At 40.0% G+C, this 19303-nt stretch overlaps 1 protein-coding gene across 1 annotated transcript in view; it reads right to left on the bottom strand.

Moving 5' to 3' along the window:
- The window catches only part of THSD7B (thrombospondin type 1 domain containing 7B), a 528825-nt gene that overhangs the window by 331018 nt on the left and 178504 nt on the right, over positions 1–19303 (bottom strand). The window lies entirely within an intron of this gene.

Raw genomic sequence — 19303 nt, forward strand, 5'->3', positions numbered from 1 at the left:
ATAGTTATAAGTACTACTCTTGTATCTTCTAATAGTTCTTGTCACATTCTGCAATCAAGTCAACTTTGCAATTACTCATACCATAATCCAAACCTGTTCACTATTATAATCTTCCTCTAAATCAATACACATACAATAAGCTTTCTTTCTCACACTCGTACATTTTTAAAAGATCTGTTAAACAGAGAAAGATCTACATACTACCTGCCCAGCATAAAAATCGTATTACACAAAATTTGCTATCACCTCTTATATACCTTTCTTTTTCAGCTATACTAATCCCTCATCATTTTTGCATTCATTCTTATTGTCTTTCCTTTGGCATGAAGGAACGATAATTCCAGTCATCAGTTATACATGCGGTCTTCAAACGTACTTTAGATAAATCATACATCCTCTCCTTAACAAAGCACATCCATATTTTAACATCTCTCAAATAAACAGTCTACATTTTATTTTCAGTCCTACCAATTTTCCATAATTTTCACAGCAACTCTGACTTTTTTTTTCAACTTTTTTTGTTTCTTGGAGACTTACAAGAGTCATTCACTATCATTCCAATATAAATCTCTAAAATAATCCTTCAAGCATTCCCTTTCTTCAGTTTCACCCCAAGTCAAAGTTTCATCACTTTGTTTCAGCCAAAGCACATTTTTAAAAGTCTTCATCAAAATCATCAATTTGCACTGCCACTTTAATCTTAACAATTCCTTGCCCTCTTTGACTGCATGCTTTGCTATTTTTTTCCCTATACGTACATTCAGCAAGATCTCTCATCTTCATTTTTGCAACAATCATTTTCTTATGTGTATTTTTTCTTATATGCACCCTTTCACCTCATAATTCCTTCAAGCATCCTTTTTCAGATTTCCCATTAGGATACTTGCACAAACTTATATAACATAATTATTTTTACTGTCTCCCCAGCAGTTTTCTATATGCATTCTATTGGGAAATTAATCTGTCCTTTCATGTAGGAATCATATTTTTTCTTCTTGTAGTCTACATTCAGTCTAGATTTTTCCCCTTTTCTTTTACGTTTCCAAGAAAATACTCTTGAATTTCCAGAAAATAGTTTGAACCACATCCAGAACCATCCAGGATTAAATATAGCAAGATGGGAACCAATGACTTGTAGACCAAATGGAACATAAACATGGTACAGATGTCTCTGTTATTCTGCCATTAAACAGAATAACTTTTTCCCAAATCACATTCATTCAGTGTATTGCATAATATCTCTCAAACCCATCCCTGTGTTTTCATCATCATCATTCAAAGAAGCATAACATGAAACGGTCACCAAGCTGTAAATTCATACTTGCACACACCTTTTCTTTTACTTTATTTTGTTCATAATTCAACTTACACCTTTACTTCCTTGCACCTATTTGTTAACTCCACTGCACAAGATCAAATGACTCTTATTCAAACCTATTACACCATTTACATTTCTTTTTGTTTCACAATATTTTTTCATTTCATTTATTAATTAAATTCTTTTCATGGTCCTCTTAAATTCAAACAAGCTTGAATTCACATGATAACTCTCTTAAGCAATAGTCATGCCAAGCTTACAAATACTAGTATAACCAAAGCTAAAAGTGAACTAATAGGAAACAAGTGCAAACTGTATTATAGTACATCATAAAAGTGAAACATTTAAAATTGATTTTTGTTATATAGTCTTGCTTCTTCATTTTTAAAGATTAAATCTCTATGTTTGGATAATGTATTTGTTTTCACAAATCATTTCCCTCAAATTCCCCCAAAAGTATGGTCCTACTGTTGGTAATAAGCTGCTGAATTCTGGCAGCAAACTATCTTGGGAAATTCCAGAAAGCATTTTTAGAAAAAGCATTAAGTATAAGGTACCCACATTCTTTAATTGTAAATTGTCCATCTTAGCTTAAGAGACTCAAAGTTAAACATGGAAATATTACAAGCTCCATGGATTATTGGTTCTAGCTTAATCCATCATTGGGTTCAAACTGGTTTCTTCCAAGTTCCCTTTAGACAAAACACAGTGATGAGTCTACCAATTGAGCAGAGAATATGTGCATATGTTGTATGTAAATCTACAATACTGTATAGATTAGCTTTGATGGCTCACTTCAAAGAATATTAGAGTGTGTCCTTGAGAAATGTGATCTTAGTGGACAACCAGCTAAATATGAGCCAGCAGTGTGCAACAGCAGCCAAAAAAGCTAATGCAATCCTAAATTGCATTAACAGAGGGATACAATCTAGATCAAGGGAGGTACTAATACCACTCTATAAAGTCTTAGTAAGACCACACCTACTGCATCCAGTTTTGGTCACCACACTATAAAAAAGATGTTGAGATTCTAGAAAATGTACAGAGAAGAGCAACCAGGCTGATTAGGGGATTGGAGACTGAAACATGTGAAGAAGGATTACAGGAACTGGGCATGGCTAGTCTAATGAAGAAAAGCACCAGGGGAGACATGATAGCAGCCTTCCAATATTTGAGGGGCTGCCACAGAGAGGAAGGGGCCAAGCTATTTTCTAAAGCACCTGAAGGCCAGACAAGGAGTAACAGATGGAAACTGAACAAGGAGAAATTTAACCTGGAAATAAGAAAAAACTTTCTGACAGTGAGAACAATCAACCGGTAGAACAGCTTACCCTCTGAAGTTGTGGGAGTGCCATCACTTGAGACTTTCAAGAAGAGATTGGATTGCCATCTGTCAGAAATGATGTAGGGACTCCTGCTTGGGCAGGGGGTTGGACTAGATGACCTACAAGGTTGCTTCCAACTCTGATTATCTGTTATCTATTAATGTGTCAGATATTTCTACTTCCCTCACAAAATTAAGATTTTTAAACCACTTAGATCCCTGGTGTAGTTTTCCTAGACATTACAAGTAGTTAACTTATATCAGCTTTTTAATGAAACATTAAACCAAAGATGACACATTCGGGTACCCTGCAGAAAACAGATCTAAGAGCCAAATGCTGCAATCTTATATCCACTTAACAGGAAATTAATTTCACTGAATTATTTTATTTCAAAATAGTTGCAGTTACAACCTAGGGAGATGCTGTTGACAAGCCCCATAAGTCAAAGAGTGTGAGTGTCCAAACATCTAACAGGTTTCAATTTCAAAAAATGACATTATTCAAAAGGAAACACACTCTTCCACAATTTAGATGAGTAATCTCTGTTGATGTTTCACTTTGGAGATATTCCAGCTGGATGTGAATTAAAAAAAAAAAACTACAATCAGTTAAATTATAAAATTTAACTGCCTGCAATCAGACAAAATATAAAAGATATCTCTAGCTATACCCACAACTGGGAAGAGTTTATTTTAATATTTTCAAGATATAAAAGTAGAATTGTTGCATTATCTTTTCCATTGTCTAATTTCATACTTAATTTCCAGCATCTGCAATTATAAGAAGGCAAGAGGCAAATATACACAAAACTCATATGAAAGCTTAAAAGAGCCTGGAGGAACAATAATATCATTTTAATATCATTTTACATAGAAATGTTTTTTTAAAAAATGTAGAATGAATTGGAAATAAATTTGTACAGCAATAATCACTATGTTCAACAAAATTTTAAATGGATTAAGAAAATCATTTTCAAAGAAAAACAACCAAGTAAAATAAATACTGAACTATCTGAACAACTCTCAAAAGAAAATTTAAAAAGTGCTAAAGATGTCTTCTATTTACAAGGAGTGAATCCCAAAGGTGCTTTTTCAGGAGGCAACTGAGCTTTGTTTTTCTTTGAAGATGTTTCATTTCTCATCCAAGAAGCTTCTTCGGCTCTATCTGGAAGGTGGAGAAATGGAAGGATTTATATTCCATGCAGGCAGCTGGTCATTTGCATTCTTTTAAAGAGTTGTTGAGGCAACTTGGAGGTTTATCTGTGTCCTCAGGATCACCTAAGTAGTGCAAATGGGTGTGGAGCCTTTTGGGCTGAAGGATGTTTTCGGCCCTGTCTCCCTTCGCTGTTGAGGGTGTTGGGAGATGAGTCTGTGACCTGGATGACTGAGAAGCTCCATAGACTTTTAGCTATGCACTTTGGGATGAACACCCTTCAAATAGTGTGGGATTATGAACAGATTTCCAAAAAAATTGCAGACAACAGGAACCATTTGTATTTCAGTTTGAGATGCAGACAACACAGACTCAACCCCAACGGTCTGCATCGGTCTTCAACAGTGAAGGGACACGGGGCAGAAAACACCCTGCAACCAAGACAGCTCCACTCCCATTTGCGCTACCAGGTGAACCTGATGACACATATAAACCTCCCGGTGGCCTCAACAACTCTCTAAAAGAATGCAAACGACCAGCTGTCTGCAAGGAATATAAATCCTTCCATTCCCCACCATCCAGTCAGAGCTGAAGAAGCTTCTTGGAGGAGAATGAAACTTCTTCAAAGAAAAAACAAGAAAATCCAGATGCCTCCTGAAAAAGGGACAACTATGATTTGGATGACTGAGAATCTCCATAGAATAAGGAGAGAAGCAACCTAGAACTAAGGAGGAATTTCCTGACCATAAGAACAATTAACCAGTGGAATGGCTTGCCTTCAGAAGTTGTGGGCGGAGTCATCATTGGAGTCTTTTAAGAAGCGACTGGATAGCCACTTATCTGAAATGTTATAGAGTATTCAGTTTGGGCAGGATGTTGGATTAGAAGACCTGAGATGGGTAGACTTCAACTTAGCATGGATGACTGGAGAATTCTGGAAGTTACAAGTTACACGATGGCACTTATATAAGTAAAATCCTATGTGATTATTATCCAATTGTTAATGGCCTGGTCTCTCTCTCTCTCCCCTCCCTCCCTCCCCCCAATGTATATTTGTATGGGCATACATATAACCATATAATACTCCATATTTAATAAGTTGCACAATTCTTTTATTCAAGTACCTGTTATTTTTAAAAATGTATCCCATTTGAATGTGTTTAACATGAAAAGTAAAAGCCAATACTATAAAATCCATACACTAAAGAAAAGTAAAGAACAAACACTGTTTTTTCTTTACTATATATTCTAAGCTCTCTCTCTGGGTGTGTGTGTGTGTGTGTGTGTGTGTGTGTGTGTGTGTGAGAGAGAGAGAGAGAGAGAGAGAGAGATGGAAGGTATAAATTGTAAATTTTATATAAATTGTATAAATTTTTGGAAGGTATAAATTGTAAAACTGGCACTAAAGCCAGTCAAAAACTAAATAGCAATTTGTGCTAAAAACAACTTGGATTCATTTCATTTTACAGAGTTATTCTTAACATCCCTGTTGTTTTCAGTATCCAGCAATAGTTATAAAAATATTTGCCAATGTAATATTACTATGAAAATCCATTGCAGCCGATCTGTTATTATATAGTTATTTAATTCTAGACCTTATAGTCCAATTGCATCTAGGCTAGTAAAAGATAGTTATTTGGATCCTCTCTCTCTCTCCCTCCCTCTCTCCCTCCCTCCTTTTTGGGGAAAAAAACCACAGAGTCAGGTAGAGTTTTCCAAACATTGACCACTCTGTTGCTGAAGTCGTATTTCCTGCAGTCAAGCTTGGTGTTGTTAACCTTGAGTTTGTATCTATTGCGTGCTCTTGTATTGTTATGATTGAAGCTGAAGTATTCATTTGCAAGTAGGACACTGCAATGTATGATTTTATATAGTATATTTAGATCGGACCGGAGGTGGCGTAGTTCTAGGTTTTCTAGGTCTAGAGTTTCGAGTCTGGTGGCATAAGGTATTCTGCAATGAGTAGAGGAGCGGAGAGCTATTCTTGTGAAATATTTCTGGACTTTTTCAATTGTGTTAATATCAGATACATGATATGGGTTCCAGACTGATGAGCTGTATTCAAGTATAGGTCCAGCATATTTTGGAGTTATTATGCTGAAAACTCTGATGGCAAATTTGGAAAATGCAAACAGTTGCCCTACACAATATCTAAAAATGAAGCAAAGCTTAGCTTCTTGATAACAGCTTATAGAACAAAATAGTAATCGAGTTGAGCTTCAGCAAAATTGATGGTATATTTGCAATACTGCCTAATGCCTGTTCTTCGTTGGGCTATCAGTTTGTGTCCCAGTTAGTGCCAACAGGATTGACAAATTACATTCATGAGATACAGTATGACATTAGCTCCCAAAGCTCTCTAGTTATGCAAAGTAGTGGCAAACCCTGCCTTTTTTTTCTTTTCTAAAAGGGATACAGTTAGTGCATCTGTCTTCTCTGGACCTCAAGCACCTTCCAAAGATCCAGAAGCATTATCAAACTGTGGGCTTGCTTTGTTATGAAAAATGCAACCCTTCAAAGAAACAGTATTACTACTTTTACCTATATATTAGTAAAAGTCTTGTATTGTTTGATAGTTTTTAACCTTCGGTTGAATGAAATGCTGCATCATAGGCAAAAAAAAAAGGGGGCTAATTTACAAAATGCCAAGACACATTTCTTCCAAGGGAATTAAATTTAAGGATTATTTTGCTGGGGAGGGAGGAAGGATCAATAATAATTACAGAAGCTGTATTTTAATTATCAGGAAGGTGCTAGGTTGTCTAAACCCTTTTACTGAAATAGAAGAATACCTCCACAAAGAATTTTTAAGAAAAATAGCCAGCTTTCAGAATTATTTTCCTAGTGGGAGAAATCCTTAACAGAAACAAGATTTTGAATGTCATCTTTACAATTTCAGCTAGAGTTATAAAGAATAAGCCAACTCCTCAGAGATGGGTATTCAGCAGGTTCTGACCAATTCTGGAGAACCAGTAGCAGAAATTTTGAGTAGTTCGGAGAACCAGCAAATACCACCTCTGGCTGGAGATTTTACAGTATCCTTCCCCTGCCACGCCCACCAAGCCATGCCCACAGAACCGGTAGTAAAAATAAGTGAATCCCACCACTGCACCTCTTGCTTCAGAGTGTTTTCTTAATGGATTTTTTCTGCGCATCCATTAAATAACACCAGTAAGCTTGATTTTTTTTTTTTCAATTCGGCATCATTTTATCATGAAAACATTAAGAAATATTATCCCGCTGATGAATAACACTGTTCTCTAAGTTGGAAAAAATAAACATACAGAACCTTCAGTAGTGTGTGTGTGTGTGTGTGATACACATAGATCTGTGTATCTATGTAATAGGAGTAATGACTCTGGGTATAGCTGAAAAATAAAAAGTTGTTCCTTTCTATAAGGGCAAATCTACACATGGCTCCTTCTGAAGTAGTCAGAACGTCTGAACTCTTGAAGTGAAATTAATTTTAGCAGGTTAAAGGGGGAAAATGACACCAAGCAAAGCCCTCTAGAATTTAACCTGCTGAAGAACGAAGCATCCTAATGATAAACTGTGTTTTTGCAACATTAAACCAATTGTGTCTAAACTCTCATCTCTGCTTTTTTTACTTCCAGGAAAGCACAAAACTTACTGACACAAGAATTCTCTTGGATATCCAAAGCACTAACCCAAAATCTATGGCACTAATATATAAAAGAGCTTGGTTGTATTTTCCAGGCCTATCCATCCAAAATCTGGGTGGAAAAGTCACAACGATGCTGGTCAGTGTTTCTCAAACGGCAGGTTTTAGTAGGGTGGATTTAACTCCCAGAATTCCCCAGCCAGCATGCCAGCGGATGGTAAACAGGACAGAAAAACCTTCTTCTTTCTTTTGCCATCTTAAGAAGAAACATCTTCTTTAGAGGGCATAGCATTTCACTCTAATATAGCATTGTTCTGACCATTTTGCCAAAAAAATAAAAAAATCATTGAAAAGTTTGAAATATGTAATCAGCTTCTAGTTGCTGTTAATCTTTTCTTCTTAGCTTCAACTTCAACAGTAGGCCTCCTGCACATCCAATACTCATATCATACTCCTAGAAAGTATGGTATTCACAAGGGAAGTACATTCATAAAGGATTTCTGATGACTTCAGAGGGAGAGGGGGGAAGAGAATTTCAACCTTTATTGTCAGAGTACAACATGTGTACAATGAGATTGGCTGAGTTCCCCTTCATGCACTCCCCCCAACACAACTCACAGTGAAGACAAAAAATCCCTAACTCAGTGTATCCTACTAACAAACACACAATCTTACTGCACCATGTGAACTTATTCCACAACGTGCCAGTCCTGCAAGTCCGTCATACTATGTTGACATAAAGTTATTTTCTGTTCAGAAGTCTGACAGCCCATGGGTAGAAACTATTCTTCAGCCTGTTGGTATGGCTGGCTATGCTTCTATATCTCCTACCCGATGGTAGGAGAGTGAAGAAGTGCTGACCAAGGTGTGAGTCGTCCCTGAGGATTTTTCTCTTCCTCTTATTCAGAGAGCTAAGCCTGTGAAATTAGTGAAGCATTATTTTTAAACAAGGAAAATGGGTGCACCTTATTTGCTGGCAGTTAAAGTATCAACTATGAAGCACTACTGCAGCCATACCCTTAATGAATGGGGAAAGAGTGCTAAAGCAAGAATCAACAAGATTCTTTTTATAATTTCATTATCAGATGAAATTCTTGGAAATTTTATTTATTGATTTCATTTATATCACCCACGTGACTCTGGGCAGCTTTTATTATTCAAAACAAGAAGAATTAAAACAAAAACAAACCCAAAGTTATTAAAACCAATAAAAGCAGGTTTTCTGTTGGGTAAAAAAGGTGAGAACAAATCTCGTGCTAGGACCAGATAAAGTCACCCAAGAACCCACTCAAAACATTTAGGTCCCACTTAAAATCTTACATGCTTTCTTAATATCTAGCTTGCTCTTTTGCAACGGAATAGAAAAAAAAATTCTTGAACTTGAAGAAAAGTTCATTGCAGAGGTGGTATTCAGCAAGTTCTGATCAGTTCTGGAGAATCGGTAGCAGAAATTTTGAGTAGTTCAGAGAACCAGCAAATACCACCTCTGACTGGAGATTTTACATCCTTCCCCTGCCACGCCCAGCAAGCCACACCCACAGAACCGGTAGTAAAAAAATTTGAATCCCATCACTGGTTCATTGTATCATTTGATAATAAGTTGGGGCAACTTGGGACTTTTAAATATGGTAGGATCACAATTCCAGATGAAGGTCAGGTTGGCTAGGAATGCTGGATTATTATAGGTCCAACCCATCTAGGAAGACTCTATCAGGAAACTCTATTGTTTCTACTAAGAAGGAAAAACTTCCAGTGACTGCAGTTTCTTTGCACATGGGCAGGAGAGACCATCCTTTCAAAAAAAAAATATGTTCCACTTCATCGGACATCATGAACAGCATAAGAGAATCTTCAAATGATTGGTCTAATCTGTGCTGACCTACCCATTTTGTTTCACCCATACTCTCTTGGTAAGACACTATCTAAAATAAAATACTAGCAGTTTAAATACTGATCATGTGACATTCATATCTTCTGTCAGCCAATCACAATAATAAACTATTATAGCTAAAGATTTCTTCAGTGAAAGGGGAGTCTGTTAATATAGCACCTAGTAAAGGTACAGCGCAGAGACCAATCATAGATTAATCCACAGCAATATAAGGAAAGTAACTCATCCTCACAGCCTGTAGCCAGATTTAATGGAGAAAGGCAATAAATGCCATTATTTATTCCAAAAAACAAGTATTTAACTTTTAAAGTATTTAAAGATTTAAAATGGAAAAGTCTAGCTTTAACAATATAATAAATAAGACAAAACTACAATAGAGAAGCAAATTTCAGGATTCCTAACTAAATAGTAATCCAAAGGCAGCTACGGAATAGCCAATTCAAGAATTCAAGGTCTGTGTTTTAATGAGTTGGCTTTTAATTTGAGGCGTCAAGGATGGAATATCAGCCCATAATCTTTCCTCATACTGCCACCGGTATGTAAGAATATTTATAACTTGTTATGTGATGGAGACCGAACTGCTTTTTTTGCCTGTAGAATAAATACAAACATAATGATCACAAAGTCCATGTGTGTCTTCAAGTCAGTGTTTGACTTTTGGCAACTGCCTGTTTTCTTGGCATTTTTGGGAGGGGGTGGGGGGGTGGGAATGGATGGCCACTGTCTTCTTCCTTGGATTGAGAGAGAGAGAGAAAGTGACTGGCTGAATCAAGTTCAGTTCAAAGGCATTTTTAACCTTAGCTGAAAGAATCGTCAAAAGGTGCTTCATTTCAGCTGAAGTTTGGTTAACTTGGTCTCAGAAGTGATATCGCCAAGCAGGGCCCCACTGCTGTAGCTAGAAATGGAGCACCCGACCCATTTAACTTGAGGAGTATGTTCTTCACAGGCAACCACAAATCAAGATAACCTTTGTGTCATGTAGGCTATGGCTTGTTTCTTGGTGCAAAGGCAGTGTCTCAGTGAAGCAGAAATGGATTAAATCCTCACAGGCATAATATACACACAGAGAGAGTGATAAGACAAAAAGAATTAATGTGATATTTGTCACGCTGATTCCTATTAAACAGGGCGCCACGTTTTTGTATGGACAACAGGGAAAGAGCAATGAAAAACCAAAAGAATATTGCATCTTCTTGATAGTGATGTCATTAGCAAAGGAGCTGGGGAAAATAACCTCTTTTTCTATCCTTCAATCACAGCCGAAGGGTCATTCATAGTAAGTAAAACCACATTATGTAGCTCTTGTGTAAGTCCAAATGATAAGCTTTTAAAATGCATGGATTAATTCTTGGAGTAGATGGCAGCTAGCAGATATAATAGCAGCAAATCATGATTTCATTACCGCCAGTTTGGAGAATTACTTTAGTCAGCCGCTATTATTATTCTTAAAGATTACCCCCAGTTCACTGGTTATTTGTGGGTGGTGTCTAGCATAAGCACTGTTGGCACAACTCCAGGCTGACTCCATTTCTTCATGTACTAACCTGAAAGTCTGGTACTTAGTAAAGTTGTACTTTTATCATCATGGACAGATGCTGCTGACTCAAAATAAAAAGTCAGTTGTTTTTTTCAATTTCTTGGGTAGTTTTCTTTAATCAGCAGTTAATGGATAATCAATTCTGAGAATGCTCAATAGAAAACTGTATTAAAAACTTACTTATAAAATCCAATTAGCTTGTCTGGCAATACAAAATAAGCCGCCATAAAATCAAGCCCTTCATTAACTTATATTAGTGGAAAATATATTACTTAAAGTTGTTTTGCAAAATGTTATCCCAAAAAAGGGCGTTGGTACTTAGCATCCAGAAGTGGGAGGTGCTTCAGTCTCTTCTGGAAAGGCTGGGCTTAAAACACCGGGACGCTCCTCCTCCTCCACGGGACACCTCCTCAGCATCCCCCAGTTTTGTGAAGACTGAGTGCCAAAGTCCGGAACTCATCGCCTAATCTAGATCCCTGACTGGAACAGAACCCACCAGATGGAAAGAAATGGGTGGGGCTGGATCCTCTTCACAGCTCACAGAGAACGGGCATATCAGGTAAATACCCTTTCTCCCATGAGCTGTTCAGAGCATCCAAAAGTGGGACATACCAAAGCTTGGCCTGTCCTTAGGGAGGGACTCCGTCTGGATCGAAATCCACTCCCAAACTCTGTGGACCCTCTACAGGACTCTTCTGCCCAATGAAGCATCTGCTGAGGCATAGACATCAATTTTATAATTTCTGACGAAGGGCAATGGTGAAGCCCAAGTTGCCACTCTGCAAATTTCATCTATGGAAGCCCGTGTGGCCCATGCTGCTGATGTTGCCGCACTCCTTGTTGAGTGGGCTGCAATGCCCTTAGGAACTTAGATGGACTGGCATTCGTAACTTTTAGCTATGGTGGCTCTCAACCATCTACCAATGGTTGATGACGACACCTTTTGCCCTAAAGTGGATGGGTTGAAGGATAGGAAGAGAGCCTCAGATTTTCAAAATGCCACCGTGCAGTCTAGATAGATGCTTAAGGCCCTTCAAACGTCAAGTCGATGCCATTGATGCTCCAGTCTATGAGATGGTTTCAGACAAAATTTGGAGGCACCTACTCCTGCGCTCTGTGGAAGGCTGAATTTACTTTAGGAGTGAACAATGGATCCAATCGGAGAATCACTCTGTCCGCATGAAACACGCACAGGTCCTTTCTCATTGACAATGCCGCCAATTTGGAAATCCTCCTTGCTGATGTGATTGCAATTAAGAAGACCACCTTATATGTCAGGAATTTGAGACTATTGGTTCTTAAAGGCTCGAACGGGCCAGTTGTAAGTGCGGTTAACACCTTGTTGAGGTCCCAGGTGGGATAGCGGTGAATTACAGAAGGTCGTAAGTTTGCAGCACCCTTAAGAAAGCTACAGACATGTGGATGGTGCGCTATGGACCGGAGGTCACCCCAGGCTATCACCAAGGCTAAAGCCGCCACCTGTCTGCGTAAAGTATTTGGAGATAGGCCCTTGGTCAACCCCTCCTGTAAAAAGGCCAATAATTGTCGTATTGATGGGGCAGTTGGGTCGATCTTAGACCCCAGGCACCAGTGACAGAAGGCGGACCACGTGGCCTCGTATATACGATTTGTTGAGGACTGTCTGGATGCATGGCAATAGCATCCTCTGAAATCTGTTGGGCCCTTAAATGGCTCCACTCAACCTCCATACAGTTAGACTGAGCCATTGTGGGTTCGGGTGAAGTATCGGCCCTTGAGAGAGGGAAATCTTCGACAGTGGAATTTTCCAAGGTTGTTGTCTCGACAGGTCCTGTAAGTCTGAGAACCATGTTCGCCTGGACCTGTAAGGGGCAACCAATATCAATTCCGCTTGTTCCTCCAATAACTTCTGGATCAACCTGGGTATTACTGGGAGTGGAGGAAACGCATATAGAAGTCCGGGAGGCAACTGACAATGCAGGGTGTTTACAGCCTCCGCCCCCTGAGTCGGGTACCTTGAAATATAGTGCGGTAATTGGGCGTTGAGGGGAGAGGCCAATAGATCGATCACCGGTTGCCCAAACCTCCGCACTGCTTCCTGGAAGACAGACGGGTGTAGGCGCCACTCTGCCTGATCTATCGTGGCCCTGCTGAGCCAGTCCGCTTGTGTGTTTAAGGCCCCTGCTATGTGCTCTGCCTTGACCGAAAGCAGATTGGCCTCGGCCCACTTGAACAAATTGGCCGTCTCCAGCATCAGAAGTTTGGAATGGGTACCCCCGTCTGTTTACATGGGCCTTGGTTGTGATATTGTCTGTCAAGACCAGAACGTGGCGTGATTGGAAAAGGGGCAGAAAACTGCGTAACACCAGATGAACTGCTCGCAACTCCAACAGGTTGATGCTTTTGAGTGTTCGGAAATAGTCCAAATTCCCTGTGCAGTGTGGGATTGGAAGTGAGCTCCCCATCCTACCAGGCTGGCATCGGTTGTGATCGTTGCCCTGTAAGGTTCCTTCGAAAGGACACCCCTTGTTTATCGTGTTTTCCGACCACCAGCAGAGCGATCGGAGAACCTTGTGCAGTACCTTTATCCGGTCTTTGGAAGTGGCTCTTCCAGATCGCTGGAACGGTAGCAGGAACCACTGCAGCTCTCTAGAATGGAATCGAGCCCAAGGCACAATGGAAATACAAGAAATCAGTTTCCCTAACAGCTGAGACAGAACTGCCAGGGAAACCCTCTTTAAGGCTCTGATCTTTCTGGCCAACGACTGGATACTATTCAACCTGTCCTGAGAGAGAAAAACCTTGCCCTCCACGGTATCTATCACTGCCCTTTAATGAACTAACCTAGTTGAAGGGATCAAATGGCTTTTATCCCAATTTATGGAAAAGCCGTCACCTTGAAGGGTCTCCAGAGTAACCTTGGTATCCAATTTTGCTTGATGTCTGGAAGATGACAAAAATAAAATATCAACCAGATAACATTGTAAGCGAATAGATTTGATCCTGAGTGAGGCAGTCAAGGCCGCGAGGACCTTGGTAAAAGTCCTAGGGGCCGAAGCCAGACCAAATGGTAGGGCGATATATTTGTAGTGCTGATCACAATAGCAGAATCTAAGATATCTGTAGTGAGCCAGTCTAATTGGTATATGTAGATAAGCCTCTGTCAGATCTATAGAGGTCAGGACATCGTTCTCTCTGATGCTGAGCAGAATGGACTGGAGAGTAGTCATCTTGAATTTTCAATAAACCAATGATCTGTTCAGACATTTGAGCTCTAGAATTGCCCTCCAGCCCCCCGAACTCTTTGGGACTACAAACAATAGAGAGTAACAGCCGTGACCCCGTTGTTCAGATGGGACCTCTCTAATGGCCCGAATATGTAAAAGATGATTGATAGCCTCCTGCATCAACTCCCTCTTAATGGGGTCCGTGGACCTAGGGCTCCTAATGAAAAAGTTCGGCGGGGGGAGGATTGAAACTCTAGCGCCAAACCAAACCTAATAGTATCCTTGACCCACGCACCAGAGGTGGAGCTGTCCCATTGATTGGCAAACAATTTTAGCCGCCCTCCAATGGGAACTGCTGTCAAGGACTCACTTGGGCCAACGAAAAAATCGGCCTCTGGTACCTCTGGAGTTTCTTCTGTTTTGGCCTCCCCACTGACCTCTGTTGGAAGATTCCGACCTATCCTGCATAAAACTAGATCTGTAGCCTGATGTTCTCTGAGATCTGGGAACATATGGGCCTTGATAGTAGGTCCGAAAGGAACCCCTTCGAAATGACTGGGGCGTTCTGTTTTCAGACCTCCGAAAAAGAGGGGGAAGCACTTTTTTCTTTTTCCTATTCTCAATAAGCAGGGGCTCCAAGACACTGCCAAATAATTTATCCCCCGATATTGGGGCTGATGCCAACTTGCATTTATGCTTGGTATCCGCCTGCCAATGTCTGAGCCATAGCAGTCTCCGTGCTGATACGTGAGATGCTATGGCCCTAGACGAGAATTTGACTGCATTAAATGTGGCATCGGCAGAGAACTCTGATGCTACAATAATTTTAGCTATGTCCTGGTGGGCTCTGACATTTGACGCTGGCAATATATCCCTCAAGTGGAAGAGCCATCATAGGGAGGACTGTGTAAAAAAAGGGACGCCACTGTAGTTGCCCTAATAGCCCAGGCGTCAGAAAAATGCACCCTATGGAGTGCCAACTCTGCTCTCTTTTCCTCTAGTCTCAGGGCTTCCTCAGCCTTGTTGGGAAAGGTTGAAGAAGAGGCCAGTGCTACAATGGGCTCATCCACCTCCGGCGTTTTGAGAAAATTTGAAAACTCTGGTGCCAAATTATAATATCGTTTATCGTACCCTGTTGGGGCTGGGTAGGATGCTACTGATGCCCATTGATTTTGTACTAAATCAGCAAACATACAAGGGACAGGAATAGTTTCCGCCTCATTAGCTGGTTGTGAGAATATTACATCCTTGGTTTCGTCCTGAGACCCTTTTGACAATGGATGAGGGTTTGATGTGCCTAGTTTAGCAGTGTTCTTTGCCTTGAACAGTAAGGATTTAAAGAGGTGCGGACAAAGAAGGCCAGAAAAAGTAGGTTGGTCCGGAATGAGGCCTTCATCGTCTGACATTCCTCGTTCTAGTGGGTCAGCCTCTGACAACCCCAAGTCCATCTGATGGATCGACCCCACCTCCATGGGAATATCCTGGTCATCTAATTCTACCTCTTCCCGAAGACCCTGGACTGATGTGAGAAATATTGGGGAATACCTGAGTTTGATGATATCCCATATGCGCAAAGGATCGAGCAGACAGGGATCCCACTTCCGAAGTAGCCAAAAAGTGTCTGGTCCGATGGATTGCTGAACTCCAGCCACAATGCCCTTTTCTATGGCCATCTCCATCCATTGCCTCATTTCGATGGGAATAGTCTCAGGTAATCCCTCCTCCTGTCTTAAACCGGTGGCTGTAGGGGTGAAGGTTGCCTCTGGGATTCGCCGGGCAGTGCTCATTAGAAGAGATATGCCTATGGGAGGCTGTCCAGAAATAGCCTGTCTGGGCTGGATGGACAAGTCCAAGGGCCCCAACAATGTACTTGGGCCCTGATCCGATTGTTGTGTCATAGCCATCTTGTCTGCCTCCCTGGCCTGTTTCTGCAACTGCCTTTCCAAGGCTTGGTGCCATCTATGGGCATCCTTATCCGCCACCTTAAAGGCCTTTTTGGGGCCCACTGACTTATCTCGGGACTTATTTCTCTTGGAGTGGAAGATGTTGTCACCTTCCATTGTGGAGGACTGAATCTCATATCTCTAACTTTATTTTTTAAAAAAAAAAAATTATTATAATTATAATTATTATTTGTACTTAGGGGTGGTGCCTATCCCTGTGGTTGAAAGTAGAGCGCTTCTCCAGGAGTGTAAGTAAGTATATATATATATATATATATATATATATATATATATATATGTGTGTGTGTGTGTGTGTGTGTGTGTGTGTGTGTGTGTGTGTGTGTGTGTGTGTGTGTGTACGTACATACATACATACATATACACACACACATATATATATACATATGCCTATATCTATATGTAAGCCCCTATAGATGGGAAACAGTATCTAAGGGTCCCCAGCAAGGGAAAACCCCCAAGCACTCCAAGCAAGAAATATTCTGGATCCCTGGTCCCCAACGAGGGAAACCAGCTATTCAGGGCCTTGATGGATCCTTTCCTATCAAAAACATCCCGCTGTTTGAAATGGCACTTGAGGCTTCACTCCAATGTAATGATCCAAAAGCAATTGCGAGAGGGAAAAAAAAAATCCTATTTAAGGACTAGCCTGCTTATCCAATGCCAGCAGTCTAAGAGAGAAATAATCCCACGAAAGTGGAGTGGGAAAGTACTTGCCCGGTCCCCAAGAAGGGAAACCAGCGGGGAATGGTGCCTACGATATTTAGGCGCAAACTTGAAGCCAGCCATTTAAAAAGGCGGGAAGGCAGAATCTCCGATGTTAAATGCCTGAGCACTTTAATGAGCCGCTGCTGCTGACTCTCCAAAATGTCAGACAAATGATCCAGTAAGGAGAAGTAAGCCGTGGCTGCGAGCGTTCCGGCAAGATCACAAAGATAAGACGATTGGGGAATTAGATAGGCTAATTGCCTGAAGCGGCCGTTCAGACTGCCTGCGAAGTGGCAGGCTCCGCCAGTCACAAAGAGCTGCTCTCAACTGATCAGGGGTATAACCTAATAGAGCCACAAGCCTTGAAATTGCCAGATTAATAGGGGGAAAAATTTGCAAGCCGAATTAACCCAAGAGCAAACCTGAATCTTGACTAGCTGAATCAGGAACTGTTCCAGTCAGGGAGTGCACAACCTCTTACCATGAAGGCTGAGCTAGAACTGGGGGACGCTGAGGAAGTGTCCCGTGGAGCAAGAGGAGTGTTCCGGAATTTTAAGCCCAGCCTTTCCAGAAGATACTGAAGCACCTCCCACTTCTGGATGCTCTGAACTACTCATGGGAGAAAGCCGGTTGCTCAGGTAAGCCAATCCCAAGCATGTAAGACTTTGAAGCTGACAAATAGCACCTTGAATTGCACCTGGGAACATTCCAATAATTATTGCAACTTACATAGTAGTGGTATTTCACGCATTGTACATCTGGTACTGTTTATTACCTACACAGCTGCATTTTTCACCAATGGAAGTTTCTGAGTGCTCTTGAGGGGCAGCCCCATGTACAGCACATTGCAATAATCTAAATTTATGAAGCGCTGTGTGAGTTTACTGTTTACTGTTCTCACAATGTCTGAAACAAAATCAACAACATCTAGCAAGAGTTCAGCAAGAGTTTAAAATTTTGCTTCTACATTTTTATCATCTGACTAACAGCCACTTCAAAATGTTTTAGAAACTTGATCCCAGTAAATAATATTCAAAAGTATTTCAAATTTATTTAAACATAAATTTGAGATAAACTTATTTGCTCGGATTTCCATGCTTCAAAATAAAAGGACCAAAACTGACAAGCTTTACTTTTGCTAAGTGGCATACTATGCCCGTTGCCAAAATTTGCTATTTTACATGGATTCTGAGTCTCTTCGTCTGTACATGTAGACATCAATAAATTATCATCAATGAAACTAAAATTTAAGATCTTAAGAGGAAAGTGTGGTTGCTAGGTTTCAAGAACTCTTTCCCCTCATGCCTTTCTTTTAACTATGATACACATAGTTAAGGTATCATCAGCCTCCAAATTTCTCCTCTTCCACATGGAAAAACTAATGAAAGAAATGAAACTATAGCAGTTTGGAAAGAAATATATAGGATAGTAACTCAAGCACTATATAGAATGGTAGTTTCCCATGATCAGATAAGAAAGTACATGGCACTGTACTTTTAGTTTATATTTTTAGCTTTCAGCATACAGTCTCCATGAGATCAATCACAAATAAGCTGTCATGCAGCTGTAAGAATGACAAAACTAGCTTATGTCAGCTACAGGGCTGTGCTACCAAAAAGTATCATTAGGAGACAGAAGAATACAGAATGTGAATAGAAGTCCTACTGAGTACCTTGAACCTTCTTCCATAATTGTCTCGATCTATAAAGGAGCATCTAGATTTCATCAATTTGCAATAGCCAACATTGCCCCACTAAAAGGTCAGATTGTGTCATCAAGTGACACTATCGGGTACAGTGATGATAAGTTACTAATTCCCGTAATTTTCCTTCCTGATCATCTCTGAATTGCAATGATTTTTAATAGATGCAAGACCATACCCAATGTCACATTCTTAGCATGGATTTGCTTTATACTGTCTATAGCAAGTTGACAACTATTACCAACATTATAACTGACACTTTGACACTTCAAACATGCACAGAATTACAAAACATCCTGAATAAAACTGAGCAAAGTCAAGCTAAATGGGCAAGGCTACCTACTGTACGCTTTGTTAATTTGTGGCTATAACTTCTCACATTGCTGTAACATTCCTACTGATTTCACAGAACATTGATGGAAACTTTAACCTATACAGAATATTAAGGGAAGGTTTTCAAGCTGGGAGAGCCACTGTATATAACAAAGGTTGCAGGTTTATTTTGTTCTTTTTTTTAATCTTTTTTTTTCAAAATGCTCAATTGATTTTCTATTGAGGTTTCCACTTTAGATAATCAAAGTACAAGATTGCTGTTGTGTCAGTTCTTTCAAATAAGTCTTCTTCTTCTTCTTCTTCTTACATACTGCATCCTTTTAGCGATAGCAGTAATCTTCTTAAGAAAGTGCCTTCTGAAAAGAAACACTTCCTAAAATGTTTGAAAATTATATCTCCCAAATTGTTCTTGTGTCAAACGATAAGAAAAGTGACTTAGGAAACATTCAAACATATTTGAACGTTATATACAGTATGAATTTGCTTTATACTGTCTATAGCAAGTTGACAACTATTACCAACATTACAGTTGACACCTTGACACTTCA

This window comes from Pseudonaja textilis, chromosome 1 (genome assembly GCF_049901715.1).
Source record: "Pseudonaja textilis isolate UNSWEBS1 chromosome 1, rPseTex1.2, whole genome shotgun sequence".
Taxonomy (NCBI): domain Eukaryota; kingdom Metazoa; phylum Chordata; class Lepidosauria; order Squamata; family Elapidae; genus Pseudonaja; species Pseudonaja textilis.